The sequence below is a fragment of the Lithobates pipiens genome, unplaced genomic scaffold (genome assembly GCF_037356315.1).
Source record: "Lithobates pipiens isolate NorthernLeopardFrog02 unplaced genomic scaffold, aLitPip1_a1.2 Scaffold_23, whole genome shotgun sequence".
NCBI classification, from domain to species: domain Eukaryota; kingdom Metazoa; phylum Chordata; class Amphibia; order Anura; family Ranidae; genus Lithobates; species Lithobates pipiens.
Window position 1 is genome coordinate 115,208,610 of NW_027507785.1, and position 22,342 is coordinate 115,230,951.

The window sequence follows — 22,342 nt, forward strand, 5'->3', positions numbered from 1 at the left end:
GTAGGTATTGACATGCATTTTGCTGCATTTCAATCACAGGCAAACAGTATGGACATGAGACATTGCAATAAATACATGTGCAAAACATCACGTAATGATGAAACGCGTCAAGCTCTCTTCCACACAGTACAAAGTTTTGAATATTGTTTGCCCACTTTTTAATATTGCGGGTTTATATATGTTAACCCATAAGGTGGTTCAATACATTTTTACATTTTTACGATATGAGGAGTTTTTTCTTCATTTATCACCACTATACCCTGCCATTGGAACTAGCAAACCCCTAGGAAAATACATCGGAGCGAGGTGAAAAATACACCGGAGTCATCGAGATCACACAAGCCTTATTTGACTCCTATTTGTCGTATGACATTAGGGTCAACACCATCTGGTGAGTGGGAATTTTGTACATTATGTCACATGAGCTGATTCGGACTCACACAGAGGGACTGTCACTTAGCTGGAGGCACCATCCAAGATAAGGGTATGAGCTCAAAGACATTTTTTTCACAGTCTGATTGCTGGGACTGAGTACTTTTTACTATTTTTTTTTACGATTTTTTTTTTTATGGTTGAACTAAATGGACTTTTGTCTTTTTTCAATCTGAATAACTATGTAACTATTTATTTTTTTTGCTTATTTTTTTTTTTAAATTCTCTTATTTAGACCTATTTGAATATATATATATATATATTTGTATTAGCAAGCGTCACTCACTAAGTGATTTTAGTCTTGTTAGCACACATTGAAGAACATTGCAGGAAAGTGTGTTGAAGGAAAAGTATTCCATTCTGCATTATTTGGTGATTTGTATTTTTCTTTCATGATAATTAAAAATTGGCTCTTCTAAAGTTGCAACACAACACATCTAAACATGAATGACATTAATATAACACGCATTAACACATATATTTTCAAATGCATCTGAAGTGAACATGTCCCCATTCTTCTGTTTGTAGCTCTCTAATAGCAGAGTAATATTCTTCCATTCAGAACAGTGCCAGGAGCATCTTTTCCATTTTTCTTGTTCACATCTCTTCATGTGTCATCTGACACATTTCTCATATTGACCTCCTGCTCTGACCATGTGTATCCTCTCTGGATTTGGGCCACCCTCCTGGCATTATCAAACATTTGGTACTTAGTCAGGTCTCCAGTAATCTCTAACATGTCAGGATTTAGCTCTTTGCTCTGTTTTATGAACGATTCTCAATATGAGCTCCCTGGATAACTATACACTGACTTGCACATCAACTAAAATATATTGACAGGTTTTCTCTATGCCTTTGCATAGCCTTACAAAATAGATTTATTTATCATTGCAATCTTGCATTATATGCGTATTTGTATCATTTTTTTTTTTGCAGCAGCAGCAGCATTTCATCTCATATCTTTTAATTGACGGCTTTCCTCTCCTCGGCCTTTCTCATTTTTATCTCTATTCCTATCACCCTCTGTTTTTTCCTCATTAGGCATCCCTTTTCTGCTCTTTCTCCCCTCCCCAGTATAAGAATGTAGAATAGCAGAAAGCTGCTTTTCAGCATAACGTATAAAAAATGACACATCTTTTCCCCACTCCCTCCCTTACTTTCATACACAACGACCCCACCTCCTTTCCACCACTGTAATCCACATTGCACAGCAGTGTGATGCTCTGCAGGTCCCTCTGCATTGGAATTAACCCACAGCAACACGTTATAATCACATTCCCACAACCCCTCCTCCTGCCGCGCTGCACACAGCTCTAATTAACAGCCTCGTTAGGAGATGGAGAAGCATTACCATATGAAAACATGATGCACTGTTTGTTTTAGTCTGTGTGGGTGCGAGGGAGGGAGTGTGCTTGTCTGCGGAGGGGGCGGCCATGTGTTTCAGGGAGACCCTTAACTTTTTCACTGCCATGTTGACCTCCAGTTTTTATCTTTGCCATAATTCATTATGTTTGACTCTGGTTCTGAGTAGCAATGGCTTAGGTATATTTACAGCTTAAGAATGTGTCACCTTAATCATTTCGGGTAGCATTACAGGATCTTTTGGTAGGACATCACCCAACCACTGGAACTTACCTTCCCCATTCTCCTCCGCCATTTTGTCCACCTTAGCCCAGAGTCTAATCCTTGTGTAAGCTCAGTGTTGTTCAGAGTTGGAGTCTGCAAATAGTTAAATACCTTCTTCCTTCCCCACATTTAATTTCTCAAGTTTAAGAATTGCATTCTAGGAAGAAGGGGAGAAGGCCTTGTTCTCTAATACCCCAAAAATGCCATAAACCTATAGGCTGTTTTTTTAAGTGAGCCTAGGCACATTCTTGGCAAAGTACCAGGTTGACCGCAACTTGCCCAGTGTTTCTCAGGCTTTCTGTTTTTACTAGAGATGCACCAAAGTTTCGGCCACGGAAACATATTGGGCAAAAATGGTGTTATTTGCATTTTGCCAATAAAAGAAAAAAGGTGCAGATAATGACACAGTCAAAAACTGCATCACAAACGTTTCATGGGCGCGTTATTGATGCATTCTTGCTGCGCTTTCAATACATTTCAATGGGGAGGTGCGTTTTTGGTGCAGTTTTTTTTTAGCTGATCAAAAATGCAGTAAGCAAGATTTTTAACACTATAACGGAAGTGCAATAGACCAGTGTAAAGACATACACAGAATTTAAAGGGATACATTTCTCTTGAGCTTTTCTTGCGATTCGTTCCAATAATGTCTGACAATATATTCATATTCATTTAAATTCATGATATTAATTAAAAAGTCAAATATAATACAATTATATATAAAAATATATATAGTTTTGAAAAACTGTAATTTTTGGTTTTGGTTTTCGGCCAAGTGCATACTGCATTTTCAGTTTTGGCACCAAATTTTCAATTCAGTGCACCTCTAGTTCTTACCGGTGAGCCTGGGAAATGATCCCACTGATCGTGCAGCTGGTGACAGAGGGGAGGAGAGACCAGATCGTCTCTCCCCACCTGTATGATCTAGGAGGACCAGATCGACGTCATGACTTGACTTCCGGTCTAGGGCAGAAGTATACAATTATTATTATTTTTTTAATCAAAAGATCAATGAGTTTTTTTTTTAATCTTTTGCTTTCAAGGGTAGAAGAGAGATTTGGGGTTTTATAAAGAGGACCTATCATCCCTTATTTCTAGGGTTGTTTACATTCCGTGTGATAGGAATAAAAGTGATATATTTTTTTTTTTTAAAGGAACAGAGTAAATAAATAAATAACCCCCCCATCCCTCCATGCTCGTGCGCAGAAACACATACTTAACCTCCCTGGCAGTATGATTATGTCAGATTTTTAATGCTGAAAGCGGTACATTGTTTTGCATGGAAATTTGGCATTTTATATTGTAGGCCTGTAATTCATAGGAATAACTCACTTAAATCTGTCCAAACAAGAATCTAGTAGATATCCCGGGTATGATAAAGTTTGAAACACAAAATCATAAAGTATAATATAATAAATATTTATAAATAATTATAAAAAATAATAATATAATAATAATAAAATGTATTTAATAATGTAAATCAACTCAAAAACACTGAAATGTTGCAGAATTGTCGCTATTGTTACTTTCAGTGTCTGATGACAAATTTCCTCACGAATCACTATCGCTCAATTCTGCAAGTGTTCTAATTTACTATCACTGTTTTCTAGCTGGTCTAAAACTGCTTTTGACGTAAAGGGATGCTTTTTGGTTGCCATGGACAATCTGAAGTTTCCAGGCAGAAAGAACAGTATATATAATATAAAACTACATGCAGGGCACTGGACAAAGCACTAGGGACAAAAGGGAGGTGAAACTATTTGATACAGTAATGTAATCTGTAAGATTACAGTATACTGTATGTGTTTTGCACTTTCTGAATTTCTCGTCAGGCTCCGTCTCCGTGCATCGCGCCACTCGCAGGGAACAAAGCCGGGCATACAGAGCATCAGACGGAAAACACAGCCGCTGCACACAGCGGGGGGACATCCCAGGATCCTGGGGACAAGGTAAGTAACTTTCCCTGGATACTGCGATGCAGCCCAGAGTGTGGCTCGGGGCTACCGCTCTTGGTATGGAAAATTCACCCCCGAGCCACAATCGGGATTCTCACTAAGAGGGTTAAGCCGTGCACGCATATGTAAACGATGTTTGCACCACACAGGAGACATCACCGTGAACATTATAGTGAGAGCAATAATTCTAGCACTAGACCTCCTCTGTAACTCTAAACAGGTAACCTGTAAAAAATGTTAAATCTTTGTCTGTGGAGGTTTTTAAGTATCATAGTTTGCTGCCATTCCATGAGCGTGCGCGAATTTAAAGCTTGACATACTGTATTAGTTATCTATTCACCCAGCATAACATCATCTTTTATATTTTACAAAAAAAGTGTGTTATATAATTTTTTTTTTTTTTTTTGCTTTAAAATTCACAAAAGTGTAATCTTCTAGCACAAAATACTGTTTTTTACTTGTAAACAAAAAGATACGAGAAAAAGCATGGTCCTTAAAGTGGTTCTAAAGGCTGAAGATTTTTTAAGCAGGTTTTCTATTCATGAAGGAAAAATAACTTCTGTGAGCAGCTACCCATCCTCCCACCCCCAATAATTACCTGAGCTCCCTCTCAATCTAGCAATGTGCACGAAAGCAGCTCTCCGGGGACTCTTCCTCCTCATTGGCCTAGACAGCAGTGGGAGCCATTGGCTTTCTTTGCTGTTCAGACTCATTGTCAGGGCAAAAAATGTCCTGCATCTTCAGATATAGAACCTGTATATGATGTCCCCTCCGACCACCCCACAAGGTAATGCTTGGTGCTTCACAGCCCAATAGCCAAATCTTGTACAGGTGGGGATGCATAATCCTGCTTAGCTAGTCAAAACATGCACAGGACTCCTGGGTTGACTGGCAGTAGATGGTAAGTAGATGCTACTTAATGTCCAATGCTAAGTTTTACCAACCCCCCCCCCCCCCTTTTCCTGAAGCCCAATCCACAATTATTTTTTAAAGATGATAAATCCACAAAATTCTGGGCATCCATGTGACAACAGTAGTCTTCAGTCTTCTCTGGAATTGGCTGTTCTCTTACACTTCCACAGAACTGTTCTCTAGTAAGAATGTGTGAGTACCATTCTGTGTGGCAGCACTGTCAGGCTGGTTGACGGTGTACCCCCAGGGGTTGTGTCCATTACAACTTGGGGTCACAGGAACTCGGTTCAATGATGTTGGGTGACATTCAACCTGGAAGAGGACTAGCGCTGGACCTCAGAGTGGTGAGTCTGCAGGGGACATTGCTGGAGAGGAGGTGAGTTTTGCAGCGAAAGCTGTATTTTTTACTTTTAGAGCTCCTGAAAAATGAATTTTTAAAATGTTTGAATTAGGATTTAAAGTCCCTCCTGTAAAGTGAACCTATTTCTTTGTATAGTATGGGCAAGATACAAGTTTACATTAACGAATCAATCACATAGCACCAGATTCAATGAAAGAAACCCCATAATGCTAATGCAGCGATAACTCATTTCAAACAATTTTCTAATATAACACAGTACAGGGTGGATTTTCGCACAATAATTAAAGTGGTTGTAAACTCTCCCCCACAACTCTTGTAAATCAGCATGAAAAACCCTAATGAACACTGCTTGTAGATATCTCCTTACTTTCTTATTTATTATAGTATTGTTGGAATCCTTTTTGTTATTTAGAATGACTTCACTGAGCATGCCCAGATCTCCCCTGATTGACACTCTCTATGGGCTTGTCTATCTGTTATCAGGACTTCCTACGGCACACCACTGATATCCCAGGAAGCTGCAGAATCATTCAGAGCTTCCTCCTACACACCATGTGACCATGTGACATCACATGCAGTGTAAACCCGGCCATTACTGCAGTCTTATCAGTTGAAGCCGATAAGACTGACAAAGGTAAACATTAGACAATCGGCACAAGTAAATACTATGAAATAAAACAAGTCAGCTATGAACAGGGAAGCAGGGTTGCCATAGAAACGTTGGATTGAGAAGGCGGCTTGGTTAACAGTACAGGAAGTGCTCAATGTAAGGGTGGAAATACACTCCACTGTGCACTCAAAACATGACTTAAGATGGCGCTGCCTAACCCCTGGAAACAAGTTTTTTACAGTTTCTTTTTTTACTTTTTTTTAAACAGTAAATAATATGTGATTTGGGCTGGATTACAGTGGCTATAGTTTGATAATTACTTATTATAATGGACTAAATGAAAAGAAGCATCAGAGTGGGAGAGCTTACTTCCTCTCTAATGAATTGTATTCATTGTGCATTATTAAAATGTGTCAATTTTTAGGTGACAACTAATAAACTTTTCAGGTTTATTTAATCTATTGAATACAACAGCTCCCACTCAATTCTTACAATAAATGTTTTAGAATGTAATAATGACTCTACAGCCAGTTTTAGATCATTATTGGGACTGTAGGCAGTATCTTAAATAAATAAATAAAACCAAAAAACTTCTTTGAAGTAAACTTGGCCACGGCCATCTTTATTATTGGTTTAAATAAAAACACTTTATTTAAAAATTCAAAATATAACATTTTACGTTTCTCACTTTTTTTCCACCTAAAGAAAAGGCTCAGTCACTACGACTCAAGCCATAAAATGCATAGCAAGTTTAAAACATCCCATACATATAATACAGATACTTGAAATGCCAATTATCAGCTTAGTCATAAAACTCAAGCTGTGAACTTTAGATAACATAAGTCCCCCCTTTTTTAACAAAAGGTGACCCAACCACATAGTAATAGGCCGCAACATAAATTGGGGTAGGAGGGAGAGGAGCACCACAGAGATACCGCCTGAGGTGAGTCAACTTCTGGGGTCCAGACCTACTTTATATAGCCCCCCCCCCAAAACATTCTAGAACTTTCCAGAAGGTCATGTGACCCCCAAGAAAATTCACCCCACCAATTAGTTGATCCCTCAGAAAGCTCCTCACGTTTCCTTACAGGTGAGTGGGGAGCCTTGACACTTGTCTTCACTTTAAGGATCCCTAAAAGGTAGAAAAAGGGGGGCTTGAAGCCCTGTAACCCCTCACTCTCTTCAAGGGAGCCTTGAAACTCTCTAACTGTCACAATCCCATAGGGAAAGTGAGCCTTAAAACAGGCATGTCCCTTTTCCCTCATTAATAGCAATTTCTGCAAATCTGTTGCTTCTGTCTGGGATTTTCATTTTTTCTTTGAATCATGATGACAGAATAAAGAACAGTCGTGTGCTGAAACCTATAGTATCCAGTATCAGTTTTCCTTTCATTGACATACTCAAAGCTGAATTCTGATTGGTTGCCATGGATAACTGCATAGTTTTGTGTACTGTATTTTCAATTAATACCACAGCAATAAGTCTTAAATGAGTGCAATATCTTAAATGTGTTTAGAAAAAAAAAGCATATTTTGCATCACAGAAGAGAATTTTCTCTCCTCCACACGGCTTGCACATCTGTCTCCCTCCAGGTTTTGTTCCTGTCGCTCTTGTTCTTTCTCTATTTATATCGACACACTGCTGATTCTCTCCTTCTATCTTTCTTAACACCTTCTCCCTCTCGCCAGCACACTCCTTAGCTGCTGTCACCGTTCTCTTTTATTTTTCACCGCATTCATTTCTCTGCCTCATTCAGCTCTGTTCCCTTCAAGCTTCGACATCTTGTATTCCCCCTCGCATAATATTCACTCCTTCTACGCCTTCCCCCTACCTCTCCGTGCTTTTACTTTACACCCCCTTACACACACACACTTTTACATCTGCCTTTTTTATTCTGCATCTTTATTCTCCCACATCTTAATCATTTCTTATATACAGTATATAAGAAGGCCAGTATGGTGGCCTGAATTTATGGGAGGAGTCCGGGGGGTATTTCAGCGGACCACTTGCCCGTGCTCTTTGTCGCTTCCAATGCGCAATACCCTCCCTCCCATGCCCCTTCAGGGTACTTCTATGCACATTCCTCTCCATAATCTTACATTACTTATCTTGGGTATGCCCCCTTTTCCTGGCATACCAACCAACTGACCAAGGCACACCTTAGGTCTGTGTTATGTGATTCATATTTGTCCTCGGTCAAAGGGCTTCAACCACAAATAAATATATACTGTATATATATATATATATATATATATATATATATATATATAGAGAGAGAGAGAGAGAGAGAGAGAGAGAGAGAGAGAGAGAGAGAGAGAGAGAGAGAGATAGATAGATCTATCTATCTATCTATCTATCTATATATTGACATACGGGGCTTTTTTTTCAGCTGGAACGTGGGGGAACGCAGTTCCAGCACCTCCAGCACTGAATGTATGTAATAGCGTGGGGTGGGTGTGCTGGAGGGTCTATTGATGTTGGCTGCTGGGGGATCTATTGTCACTGGTGGGGATCTAATTTTTTGTGTGGGTATATTGTTGCTGATGGGGGATATTTTGTTACTGGGGGGGTCTTATGTTGCTGGAAGGGATCTACGTTTGAGGAAGAGGTCTATTTTTACTGGCTGCTGGAGAATATATTGATGCTGGCTGCTGGGAGATCTGTTGTTGCTGCTGGGGGTGGGGGTCTAATGTTGCTTGGGTAGATATTTTGTGCGTAGTTCCCTGTTGCTTCACTGGGAATCTGTTGTTGTTGGGGTGGAGTCCATTGTTGCTGGGGGAGTCTATTGTTGTGTGGGGATCTAGTGCTGAAATTCTATTGTTGCTGGCTGCAGGGGATCTATTTTACTGCTTTTCTTTTTATCAACATGTTCCATACTTATGAGTTAGCACCACAAAATGATACTTGGTTCTGTACTAAAGGGGTAGTACTGGTAGGTGGGTAGGGGGTGGAATCAAGGGGCGATAGTCAGAGGTGGGTGGGGGGCAGAAACAAGGGGTGACTCAGACGGGGGGAGTTCATGCACCTATTCTCCAAGAAAAAAAGCCCTGTATCTATCTATCTATCTATCTATCTATCTATCTATCTATCTATCTATATATATATATATATATATATATATATATCTATCTATCTATCTATCTATATATATATATATATATATATATATATATATATATATATATATATATATATAATAGGTAGATAGATAGATAGATAGATAGATAGATAGATAGATAGATAGATAGATAGATAGATAGATAGATAGATAGATAGATAGATAGAAAGATAGATAGATAGATAGATAGATAACAAGTGATATACAAGTGATAACAAAAGTGAGTACACACCTCATATTTTTGTAAATATTTTATTATATCTTTTCATGTGACAACACTGAAGAAATTACATTTTGTTACAATGTAAAGTAGTGAGTGTACAGCTTGAATAACAGTGTAAATTTGTTGTCCCCTCAAAATAATTAAACACAAAGCCATTAATGTCCAAACCGCTGGCTACGAAAGTAAGTACAGTGAAAATGTCCAAATTGGTTCCAATTAGCCATTTTCCCTCCCTGGTGTCATGTCACTCGTTAGTGTTACAAGGTCTCAGGTGTGAATGGGGAGCAGGTGTGTTAAAGTTGGTGTTATCGCTCTCACTCTCTCATACTGGTCACTGGAAGTTCAACATGGCACCTCATGGCAAAGAACTCTGACGATCTGAAAAAAAATATTATTGCTCTGGTAAAGGTTATAAGAAGATTGCCAAGACCCTGAAACTGAGCTTCAGCATGGTGGCCAAGACTATACAGTGGTTTAACAGGACAGGTTCCACTCGGAACAGGCCTCGTCATAGTCGACGAAAGAAGTTGAGTGCATGTGTTCAGTGTTATATCTAGAGGTTGTGTTTGGGAAATAGACGTATGAGTGCTGCCAGCATTGCTGCAGAGGTTGTAGGGGTGGGGGGTCAGCCTGTCATTGTTCAGACCATATGCCGTGCACTGCATCAAATTGGTCTGCATGGCTTTTGTCCCAGAAGGACTAAAGGTGATGCATAAGAAAGCCCACAAACAATTTGCTGAAGACAAGCAGACTAAGCCCCTGTACACACGGTCGGAGATTTCCACAACCAAATCCGTCGGATTTTGCCCGTCGGATTTTGTCCGTCGGATCTTGTCCGAAACTGTTGCATACACACGGTTGGACAAAGTTGGCGAAAAAATCCGATCTTTCAGAACGTGATGACGTAAGTTACGATGGGACTACATTGAGGCTAGTAGCCAATAGCTTTGATGTAGGAATTTGATCTGAGCATGCGTGGCACTTGGTCCCATCAAAATTCTCTACACATGATCGGAGGATGTCCGATCGGCCCAGTTGGTCGGGAAATATTTCTAACATGTTGAAAAATTGGGTCCGACAGATATTCCGACGGAATCAGTCCGATGCATACCACACACAGTCGGATTATCCGACGACACGGTCCGATAGGACACATTCCGACGGTATTCTCCGACCGTGTGTACAAGGGCTAAGACATGGATGTCCTGTGGTCTGATGAGACCAAGATAAACTTATTTGGTTCAGATGGTATCAAGTGTGTGTGGTGGCAACCAGGTAAGGAGTACAAAGAAAAGGGTGTCTTGCCTACAGTCAAGCATGGTGGTGGGAGTGTCATGGTTTGGGGCTGCATGAGTGCTGCCAGCACTGGTGAGCTACAGTTCATTGAGGGAATGATGAATGCCAACATACTGAAGCAGAGCATGGTCCTCTCCATTCAGAGCCTGGGTCGCAGGGCAGTATTCCAACAAGATATTGACCCCAAACACACCTCCAGGATGACCACTGCCCTGCTAAAGAAGCTGGGGGTAAAGGTGATGGACTGGCCAAGCATGTCTCCAGACCTAAATCCTATTGAGCATCTGTGGGGCATCCTTTAATGGAAGGTGGAAGAGTGAAAGGTCTCCAACATCCACTAGCTCCTTGATGTCATCATGGAGGTGTGAAAGAGGACTCCATTGGCAACCTGTGAAGTTCTACAAAGTTTAAGAGTGTGTCTATAGGAATGCTTGACCATTCTTCCAGAAGTGCATTTGTGAGGTCAGACACTGATGTGGACGTGAAGGCCTGGCTCACAGTCTCTGCTGTAATTCATCCCCAAGGGTGTTTATCGGGTTGAAGTCAGGACTCTGTGCAGGCCAGTCAAGTTCTTCCACCCCAAACTCGCTCATCCATGTCTTCATGGACCTTGCTTTGTGCACTGGTCCAAATCATTTACTGGAGGGGAGATTATGGTGTAGAGTTGTTTTTCAGGGTAGAGCTTGGCCCCTTAGGTCCAGTGAAGGGAACTCTTAAGCCCCATACACAATATCAATACCCCATACACAACACAATATCAGTTTTTCTGCTGAGTTTTTCCTTCAGGTTTACCAAAACCATGTAGTGCAAGGGCCTGCCTGATTGCATACAAATTGAAACTCCTAAGGTTTGACCTCATATTATATGGTTTTGGTAAATCTGAAGGAAAAACTCAGCAGAAAAACTGATATGTCCTGTACACACAGTCAGACTTTCCATGAAAAATGTGCGATCTGATCGTGTTGTCGGAAAATCCGATCGTGTGTGGGCTCCATCTGACTTTTTCCGTCAGAATTTCTGACACACAAAGTTTGAGAGCTGGATATAAAATTTTCTCATAACAAAATCTGATTGTTTAAATGCCATTCGTGTGTAGACAACTCAGACGGACAAAGTGCCACGCATGCTCAGAATAAATTAAGAGACGAAAGCTATTGGCTACTGGCCTCTTTATAGTCCTGTTGTACGTGTTGTATGTCACCTCTTTCTGAAGGATAGGATTTTCCGTCAACTTTGTGCGGCTGTGTGTATGCAAGACAAGTTTGGGCCAAAATCCATCGGAAAGAACCTGAGGGAATGTTTGACCGTGTGTACAGGGCAATAGTGTGTATGGGACTTTAAGGTGTCAGCACACCAAGACATTTTGGACAATCTCATATTCTCAACTTTGTGGATGGTCCCTTCCTGTTCCAACGTGACTGTGCACCAGTCGACAAACAAGTTCCATAAAGTCACAAATGAGCGAGTTTTGGTTGGAGGAACTTGACTGGCCTGCACAGAGTCCTAACCTAACACAATAGAACACCTTTGGTATGAATTAGAGAGGAGACTGTGAGGCAGGCCTTCTCATCCACATCAGTGCCTGACCTCACAAATGGGCTTCTGGAAGATTAGTCAAACATTCTCATAGACACACTAATAAACCTTGTGGACAGCCTTCCTAGAAGTGTTGAAGCTGTTATAGCTGCAAAGGGTGGACCAACTCAATATTGAACCCTACGGACTAAAGCCTCGTACACACATTTTCCAATGGGAAATATGTGATGACAGGCTGTTGGCAGAAAATCCGACCGTGTGTATGCTCCATCAGACAATTGTTGTCCGATTTTTCACAGACAAATGTTGGCTAGCAGGTTTTAAAATTTTCCGCAGTCAAATGTCTGTTGTCAGATTTTCCGAGAGTGTGTGCACAAGTCCGTCGAACAAAAGTACAAAGTACAAACATGCATGCTCGGAAGCAAGGATGAGCCGGAAGCAGTCGGTCTTGTAAACTGCCGTTCCTAATGGAGAATTAACATTTGTGACGTGGTAAATTATCTCGAAATGCACATTTTCTTCTTTAATGGGATAATAAAGAAGCTGCTTTGCTGGTGATACTGATGGAGTTATTGCAAACTAATTTTCAAAGGCTTTTTTTTTCCAGTGATATGAAAATTATTATGCTTTTTTTCTTTTATTTGGGCAAGTTACCACAACACCATTATCCTGTAGTTTTTAACCACTTCGCGCCTGCGCTATAGCCAAAAGACAGCTACAGCGCGGACGCTAACTGCCGGGTGGGCGTCCCTGAACTCCTCCTGTTTACTTCCGCAATGCGCGCTCCCGTGAGAATGCATCGGGGAAGTTCTGTGCTGGCCGTGTCCCCCGGACACAGTCAGTCACAGATCGCTGTAAATGGGCAATTACAGCGGCCGTTTACAGAGAGTAAACATATGAGATCATCTCTCATTGCCGGCTCTCCCTCCTCACACAGACAGCGTGTGAGGAGGGAGAGATGAACCGCTGAGAGATGCAACGGTTAGTGGGGGAAAAAATAAATAAAAATAAAAAATGAAAATAAAGTGCCCATCTGTCCCCACTGCCACCTGTCCCCACTGCCCCCACTGCCACCTGTCAGTGCCATCTGCTCCCAGTGCCACCGGTCAGTGACATCTGCCCCCAGTGGCACCTGTCATCAGTGCCATCTGTCCCCAGTGCCACCTGTCGTCAGTGCCATCTGTCCCCAGTGCCACCTGTCATCAGTGCCACATATTAGTGCCATGTATCATCAGTGCCACGTATTAGTACCACGTGTCATCAGTGCCACGTATAAGTGCCACCTGTCATCAGTGCCACATATTAGTGCCATCTGTCATCAGTGTCATGTGTCATCAGTGCCACGTATTAGTGCCATTAGTGCCATCTGTCATAAGTCCCACATCAGTGTCACGTGTCATCAGTGCCATCTGTCATCAGTGCCACGTCAGTGTCACGTGTCATTGTCCTGGTGCTCCAGGGCCTTCAAAAGTGTAATAGGTAGTCAAGAAGTTAGATGTGCAATTTATGCTCCTAGAACACGTGATGGCGCTCCCTGCATGTTGGGCCTCTCTAAGTGGCCAGGCTGTGGAAAAGTCCCACACGTGGTATCGTAATACTCAAGAGGAGTAGCAGAATTTATTTTGGGGCATTATTTGGGGTATACACATAACAAATGAGAGAAATAAAAAATGACAATATCAAAAAGCTCACCATTCCTCTTACTAAATACCTTGGAATGTCTACTTTCAAAAATGGGTCATTTGGGGGGTATTTGTACTTTCCTGACTTGTTCAGGTCGCAAGAAATGAGATCGGCCACCAGTACATCAGATGTGATCAATTTTGTATTATTTGCACCACAGCTTGTAAAGACCAAATAAGATCCACTAATTTGGGTTAATTTTACCAAAGATATGTAGCAGTATAAATTGTGGCCAAAATGTATGAAGAAATATTAATAATTTGCAAAATTTTATCACAAAAACTAAGAAAAATTTGTTTTTTTTTTCAAAATTTTCGGTCTTTTTTCATTTATAGCGCAAAAAATAAAAAACCCAGAGGTGATCAAATACCACCAAAAGAAAGCTCTATTTGTGGGGAAAAAAGGACAAACAATTAATTTGGGTACAGTGTTGCATGACTGAGTAATTGTCATTTAAAGTGTGAGAGCACTGAAAGCTGAAAATTGGTCTGGGCAGGAGGGGAGTCAAGTGGTTAAGATCAAAGAAACAACTATGTCGGTGTCCCTTGTCAATTTTACATTGTATTTTTTTAAATGTAACTGCCTACTCCCAAACTGTCATTTGAAGTAAAACACATAGCCAAGTATTATTCTACACAATTATTTTATTGTGTATTAAAAAAAGAAAACAAATAAAGTTAGACATGTTATCTGCCAAGAGAACACGGCTACAGGGCGGTTGCTTAACTCTGGGAGGGCGTACTATGATGTCCTCCCAGAATTCCGCTCTCGCTTGCCCCCTGGGGCACGCGCCCGAAAACTTCCTTGACCGCCGGGTCCAGAGAACCAGGAGGCATCACGGATCATGGTGAATGGCCGCTGATTGCGGCCGTTTACCACGTTATCGCTGTGTCAAATGACGGAGCGATCACATGTAAACAAAACAGCGTGATTTCCGGTTCCTCCGGACAACGGTGGCAGCAGCGTGTGGGCTGCATGTGTAGTGCCCACAGTGCTGCTCAGTGACAGATCCATTGGTCCATCCATCCATGCTCACCCATCCATACTCTGCATACCCATCCATACTCTGCATGCTCTGCATACCCAGCCATACTCTGCATACCCAGCCATACTCTGCATACTCAGCCATACTCTCCATGCTCTGCATACCCATCCATACTCATCCATACTCTGCATACCCATCCATACTCTGCATACCCATCCATCCATACTCTGCATGCCCATCCATCCATACTCTGCATGCTCATCCATCTATACTCTGCATACCCATCCATCCAAACTCTGCATACCCATCCATACTCAGCATACTCATCCATCCATCCTCATCCATACTTAGCATACTCATCCATCCATCCATCCTCTGCAATACTAATCCATTCATCCATCTATGTTCAGCCATCCCATCCACCCCCATCCATAATTAGCTGTACCCAGCCATACTCAGCCGTAGCCAGCCATACTCAGCTATATCCAACAATACCCAGCCATACCCAGCTGGACCCAGCCATACCCAGCCATACTCAATTGTACTCAGTCATACCCAGCCGTACTCAGCCATACCCAGCCATACTCAATCGAACTCAGCCATACCCATCCATACTCTGCATACCCATCCATACATACTCTGCATACCCATCCATCCATACTCTGCATACCCATCCATACTCAGCATACTCATCCATCCATCCATGCTCACCCATCCATACTCAGCATACTCATCCACCCATCCTCATCCATACTCAACATACTCATCCATCCATCCATTCTCAGCAATACTAATCCATTCATCCATCCATGCTCAGCCATCCAATCCACCCCCATCCATAATTAGCTGTACTTAGCCATAGCCAGCCACACTCAGCTGTACCCAGCCGTACGCAGCCGTACACAGCCATACACAGGCATACCCAAAATTTTAAATAGGTACAGTGTTGTATGACTGAGTAATTGTCATTCAAAATGTGAGAGCACACAAAGCTTAAAATTGGTCTGGTTATTAAGGGGGTTTAAGTGCCCAGTGGTCAAGTGGTTAAAACAAATAATATCAAAGCAATAGCTCTAAGGCCAATAATAAATAACACGTTATCTCCTCCAATTATGCAGCATGTCTGTTTGACAAATGGCTGTTCAGAAACAAACTGAAAATCACGAAACACTCACCAAACTTCTACTAACACGAAATTAGTAGAAGGAGCCCAAAGGGTGGCGCTTGAAGGCTGAAAAAACATGTAGTACATCACTACGTTTGTGATTGTTGCCCAACAATTGTGTGCTGTGTGTATGCAAGACAAGTTTGGGCCAACGCCCTTCGGACAAAAGTCCACGGTTTTGTTGGCCAACAATCTGATCGTGTGTATGAGGCTTAAGACTTGGATGCCATTAATGTTCATGTGTGTGTAAAGGCAGGCGTACTAATACTTTTGAAATTTTCACAATTTAGCTATGGGTTCATTGATTTACCTATAATTTACCTTTTACTTATAATAGCAAATTGATATGTATAGTGTTTTTGGGACATACAAGGATCTCCTTTGGGGGCATTGTGTTCCTATGATTACATCATTTACTATGCATTGTAAGGGTAGTTTATAGATTGTACATACCGTCTTTCCCCGAAAATAATATTATATTAATTTTGGCATCAAAAGACACAGGAGGGCTTATTTTCGGGGTAGGTCTTATCATGTACTGTGCTATCTTCTCTCTCTCACCGCTCCCTCCCTACCTGTCAGGAATCCCCAGTATTACCGAGTTAAAATGCTTGTAAAATCCTATAATCCACTCTATTACAGTAGTATATAATATATAATGTGTATTTCTGTAATATAATTGTGCCAAATACCTTTGTTACAGCACCGCTCGATGCTTCTGTGACCCGCTGGAGCTCACGTCTCTGCTCCGAGCCCATATGCCCCGCTGACAGCTGGGAGAAGAGGAGGAGAGCAGCAGGAGGTCAGCTGAGACCCGAGTAACACTGTACTGAAGGTATTTGGCACAATAATATTACAGAAAAACACATATTGTACATTTTTACTACTGTAATAGCGTGGACTATAGGATTTTACAAGCATTTTAAACTAGGGCTTATTTTCAGGGTAGGTCTTTTTTTCGGGGAAACAAAGTAATTCTAAGTTTCTAGATGGCAGCCATCAGAAGTCAATCTTAAACCACTGTGGGCAGACAGTGTGCACCCTATGGCTACCATGGATCACCATTTAAATACCGAGCATTATGCCCAACATACTTGCTGTCAATATAAGGATGTTACCTATCCACACTATGCCCTAGCAATATTAGGGAGAGTGTACATCTCAGGTGAAGAGGACCCTGTTTATATGAGCTTTCTATCATGTATCTAATTAGAGATCAGGTTGATGAGGGGGCCTCAGTAACACCTCTGGTCCAATACACCTGGGGAGGAGAACAGGGAATGAGAGGATCCAGAATGGAAGAGATGCCGAAGGTCCTGTCCACAGAAGCTGAAACAAGGCTTGACAGAGATGCATATGTCAATAAGAAGATCACTGGACAGAAGCAGACTGAAATACAGCTGGCAGAATACTGGTGCACCCAGCATGCTAGAATCATAGTCACAGACAGACAGAAATCAGCACAGAAGAAGATAGACAGCAGGCAGGGTTGAGGCCAGGGTGGCGGTTAGGAGGCAGGTCATGGTCACCCTTCTATTGCCTTTCCATTTTCTATTTTCTTTTAATATAAATCTTTGGATCTTTAGTGCCAATGGTGTTTAATAGTCATCCAACTGATTTACAGTATACCTATTAACAATTCAGTATGGCTTTATTGTGCAGATTGCTATTATGGTGGGAAGAAGGGCCATTGGTCTAGCAGTTACCCTGGTGTAGTTCTTTATGTAGCCACTGTAAGTCCCCACACTTTGTTGTCTTAATCTTTGTCTTCCATTGTAAGGTCCCTTTCAGGGACAACTCTATTCTGTGGTTGCTGGGCAGTATGCCCTCTCAATCCTCCACTAGGGGAATACAAACAGACTCTGTGAGCATAGTTGATTGGCAGGAAACATTTAGTGCCATAAAGGGAACTGAGAAGTTCTTCCTTTGAAAGTGAAGTGTGAACATAGTAGAGGACTGCCATGTAAGCTTGGGTAGCTCTAAGTGGATGTCCCCCTTGGGGGGAATGCAGGGACTGCTCCGTGATGGCAGGAGAGCTAGTTTCTTTGCAATCCTCAGAAATAGGAAGGCTGGGATTCTTTCAGTTTTGTAGTGCAGGCAACAACACCGTAAGCCCTTGTACACACGGTCGGACATTCCGACAATAAAATCTGTCGGAGTTATGACGGGACTACGTTCAGGCTAGTAGCCAATAGCTTTGGTCTAGGAATTTGATCTGAGCATGCGTGGCACTTAGTCCGATCAGATGATGTTGTCGGAAAATTTTTATATCCAGCTCTCAAACTTTGTTGGTCGGATATTCCGACGTAAACAGTCCGATGAAGCCCACACATGGTCAGATTATCCAACAACACGGTCCGATCGGACATTTTCCGTCGGAATGTCCGACCGTGTGTACAAGGGCTAAGGGCTGTTTGTAACTGTTCTGTTAGGGCCCTTTCACACTTGCAAGAAAAACGCAGGAAATGGAAAGGAAATGTTTTCCTTTAAATCCTAAAGGGTTTTTTACACCACTGCTGGAGCCTCCATTCCCAGTCGATCCCGTCTGAGAGGAAACACGTTGGGTCAGAGATAGTAGCATGATGTCAGCATATGCGGACCGCTCTGCAGCCGGCCACACATAAGGAATGATTTTCTGCCTGATCTCTTGGTGGGATCATTTCATCTGTTAAGCTGCCAATCTTTGTGTTTGGAGCACAGTGGTGATGGACATGCACTCTGGAAATAATTGTTTGCATGTGGACATTCTTTTATGAATTGCATGTGGGAATTTGGAATATACAGTCGCTTTTTGAAAGCACAAGAGTTTTTGGAGCACTAGTCACCTTCTACAAACTTGGACACATTCATTCAATTGATTGCAACCATTGCAGCTAATCTGTTGTTTTTTTCTGTTGTTATTTTTGATTTTATGAGCACCAGCATAGCAAAAAGTTTTGCACATTGTTAGTGGCTGTGCACAGCACTTTATATACAGTGTGTATTTTTTTATACATTGTTATGCACATGTTTAATATCATTTATGATTATGTGTATATAAGTATAGTTTGAATTAGAAACAGCGCAACTTATAGACACATACATTTTTCACAGGTGCAGGCGGCCCAAAAGCACACCAGAAATGCAGGGGAAACACATCTGAAACACAGAAAAATCATGGTAAAATGCATTTGCTACAGAGCAGTGTGAAAGGGGCCTTAAGCGTGTTCTGTATATATTCAGAACGACTGTTATGTTAACTTTGCCACATAACATTGGCATAATTATAGAGAAACTGTCTGGGTCCCTGTTGCTTCTGTGTAATTGGGTAATTATTCTTCGGCTTGTAATACCTTGGACTTGTGTCTAGGGTAAGGAGCAGGGCTGACATCTCCAGAAATCGTGCTGTTACCCCTTAATAACGGTTAATAATAAATAGGATGGGAGGAGACTTGTGCTTGGATAGCCCCAGTACTCAGGTATTCAATCTCCAATCGAAGAAAAAAAAATCCAGCAACATGATGTCTCAAAGATAAAACATGTACAATTTTATTAGATCCATCCAGTAAAAGGAACCTGTAATTATTGAAGCGTTTCAGCCTCTTACATAGGCCTTAGTCATAATATATTATTAATGGATGGACCTAATAAAATTTTATATGTTTTATCTTTGAGACATCATGGTGCTGGATTTTTTCTCTTTGATTGATCAAAGAAACAGGACTGAGCCTTCTGATTGAATGGGTAGTAAGGTGGACCTGAATTCCAGGCAGGCTTAATCTTTCCTAGTGCCTCCAGCGGTGAAGTTTGTGTTACCACCCAATAGTCTCAGATACACTGGGAGAATCCATGCAGGGGCAGGATGCAAAAGGGAAGCGTAAACTAAGTACATTGTCTTCATGCATATTTGGATATATCTAGTATCATTATTATTTTGGGCTATTAGGGTGGAGTCTCCATCAATAGGTAGATTTTTAATATTTTATGGGTTAGGGTTTTTGATATAATATGGTTTGTATTTATTGTTTATGTCTCAAAGTCCAATTTTTCAATTTTTTTATACCTTATGGCCAGGTTCTGTTACCATATGTAGTGTTTGTATTTCATAAAAATAATTTAACTTTAAGCAATGCCACTTGTCTTCCCTAAGATGGAAAGACAAGTTGGGAGAATGTAAAAAGTTAAATAGTCCTCTCCAGGACCTGGCTCCATGTCACTAAGCAGATTGTTTAAAAAAATGGGTTGAATTATATTGTTTTGATCCACATTCTTACTGAATTTATAAAGGATCCCATCCCACACATTCACATATCCTTGTGCAAAAAAATACACATACCGGTGTGTGTATTTTCCTTTGCTCCTGTATTACCCCCTGTTTTTTTTATGCTTTTGTACCTTATGTTTGTTAAAACTTCAAAAATCAATAAACTCAGATTGAAAAAATGTGCCAAATGTGTTTTAACATGTAGAAAATTTAAATGGCAATACATATTTGTTAAAAATAACGTAAATTGTGGCTATGGCAGTTTTATGGGTTATCATGGCTTTTTGCATTCCTCTATGGGTTTTGGGGGGGGGGGGGGCAGGTTGGTCAACATATGTTTTTTTTTTTGTTAACGTAACTTATATATATGACTATATATTTCCTTTAAAATCAATAGTCTTGGGTATATTGAAATTTCACAGGGGACTGGACAGTTGGTGATAGAATCATCATCTGGATGACTGATTATGCCTGCTGCTTGAGTCTGTCATATGATGCATGTGTCATTCTAGTCAAACTTGTTAAATCGTCTTCCCTCTTAATAAAAATGTCCCGCTGGGAATATTGGCTAATGGAAAATTATCCAAACATTAATTGAACTTGAAAATGTAAAATCCACAGCTGTTTTCTTTAGATAATTACTGCACTTTATGCACCATAGTATGCACCACACTAAAGGATGTACTCAGATGTTAGACATTTAAAATATTTCTAGGCTATGATCCCTGATTGCCATCACACAAAAATATACTGTATATATTTGATATGGGCATAGACCAGCAGGCCTGGTAGGTGCCTAAAATAGTTAGTCACTAAAATGTCATATACGCTTTAACATGTTAAGACATTTTTTTTAAAGTTGTTTATAATAATTAAAATCTGCAATTTTTTTAATAAAGTATACCAGGTGGTTCTGTCATGGTCCCTATTCAGATATTTTCTATCCCCCAGTTGAGCTCCTGTATTAACATCCTCAATTAAACAAAACTCATCCTGTACCCTTAACCTCTAAAAATCTGAAAAATGAAGGTGGGAAAATATAGCATCGCTACAAATATAGAACATTAAGAAAAAAAAGGTATCACACCAATTAATTGCATTTAAAAAAAAAAGCTTTGATTTACCACCAAAGGCAGTGACAAGTCCTTTGATAAAGGGTTTCTCATGCAGACCCATTGATACTTTGCCTCAGTGAGTTAAGGTTACTTATTACTGTGAGTAATTACCGCATGGGCTTTTCTGTGCAGCCTTTATATGTTGTCGCCTTGCCCGACAAGCACTCATTGGGCAGGAATGGGCCACTGTTGTTCCTATCAATTGAGCAATGATGTGTAATGCTTGCATGAGTACTAAAAGAGCCTGGAGAACAGCAGCACCGAGATGCAAAAAATGGATGAAAAAAACTAAAATAGTATTATAGAATTGAAAAAAAAAGGCAATTGTTTTTGATATACAGTGCTTTGGACTGCCTAGGTTTATATTTATAATGCATAAATGTGATTTTCACCAAACATTCACTGTGAGTGAATCTTCACCCGCAGTTAATGTTTGGTGAATGTCACATTTACTGCTTTAGAAGTATACTGCTATTTATTATATAGTTAGGGTTTAGATTTACTTCAACTCCTCAAAGCCACTAGCTCTGAAATTTGAGGGCCAATATTTATACTTTAATGGGTTTGATAAACATTATATAGTATTTCCTACTATAAGAACCTTTTTAGTTATATCAAAAGCATGCATACTATTATTAGAATATTAAATATGTATAATCTTTTCTTTTTATTTACACTTGTAAAATTAAACAGCTTTATGTAATTAATCTTTAATTATATGATAGTATTTTCAAAACCCCGTTCCTGTTTCATTTGTAAGTATTTATTTTGTGTACAGATATTTTTGCCTTGTATATGTGCAGGCTCTGCTTCCTACTTGGCATTGCTACACAATGACTGTTTAAACCCTTCCTGCCCACTATCTGTATAAAAGCATGCCTTTTTTTTTTCATTTAAACAGTGCACCAAAAAATTCTTATATTTTCCTAAAAATATATATATTTAAGTATGCAAATTGATCTTAGAGTTATTTTAAAAATGTACGTGCTAAATTTGCCCCATGTTAATTAAAACAAAAATAAGTAAAAACAAGTTTGTAAACATATGTATATTGTGTAAAAATGGAAACACTAAAATATATCATT

The 22,342-nt window shown here is 40.4% G+C and overlaps 1 protein-coding gene across 2 annotated transcripts in view; it reads left to right on the plus strand.

Annotated features, from left to right (window-relative positions):
- ELFN2 (extracellular leucine rich repeat and fibronectin type III domain containing 2) overlaps positions 1–22,342 on the plus strand; it is a 219,404-nt gene that overhangs the window by 109,779 nt on the left and 87,283 nt on the right. Inside the window, exon 2 of one of the 2 annotated variants that reach the window (XM_077452241.1) lies at positions 16,603–16,734. The exons of the other annotated variant lie outside the window; for it this stretch is intronic. The gene's annotated coding sequence lies outside the window, so the exon portion shown is untranslated. The remainder of the gene's footprint in view (positions 1–16,602; positions 16,735–22,342) is intronic. 2 annotated transcript variants of the gene reach the window in all.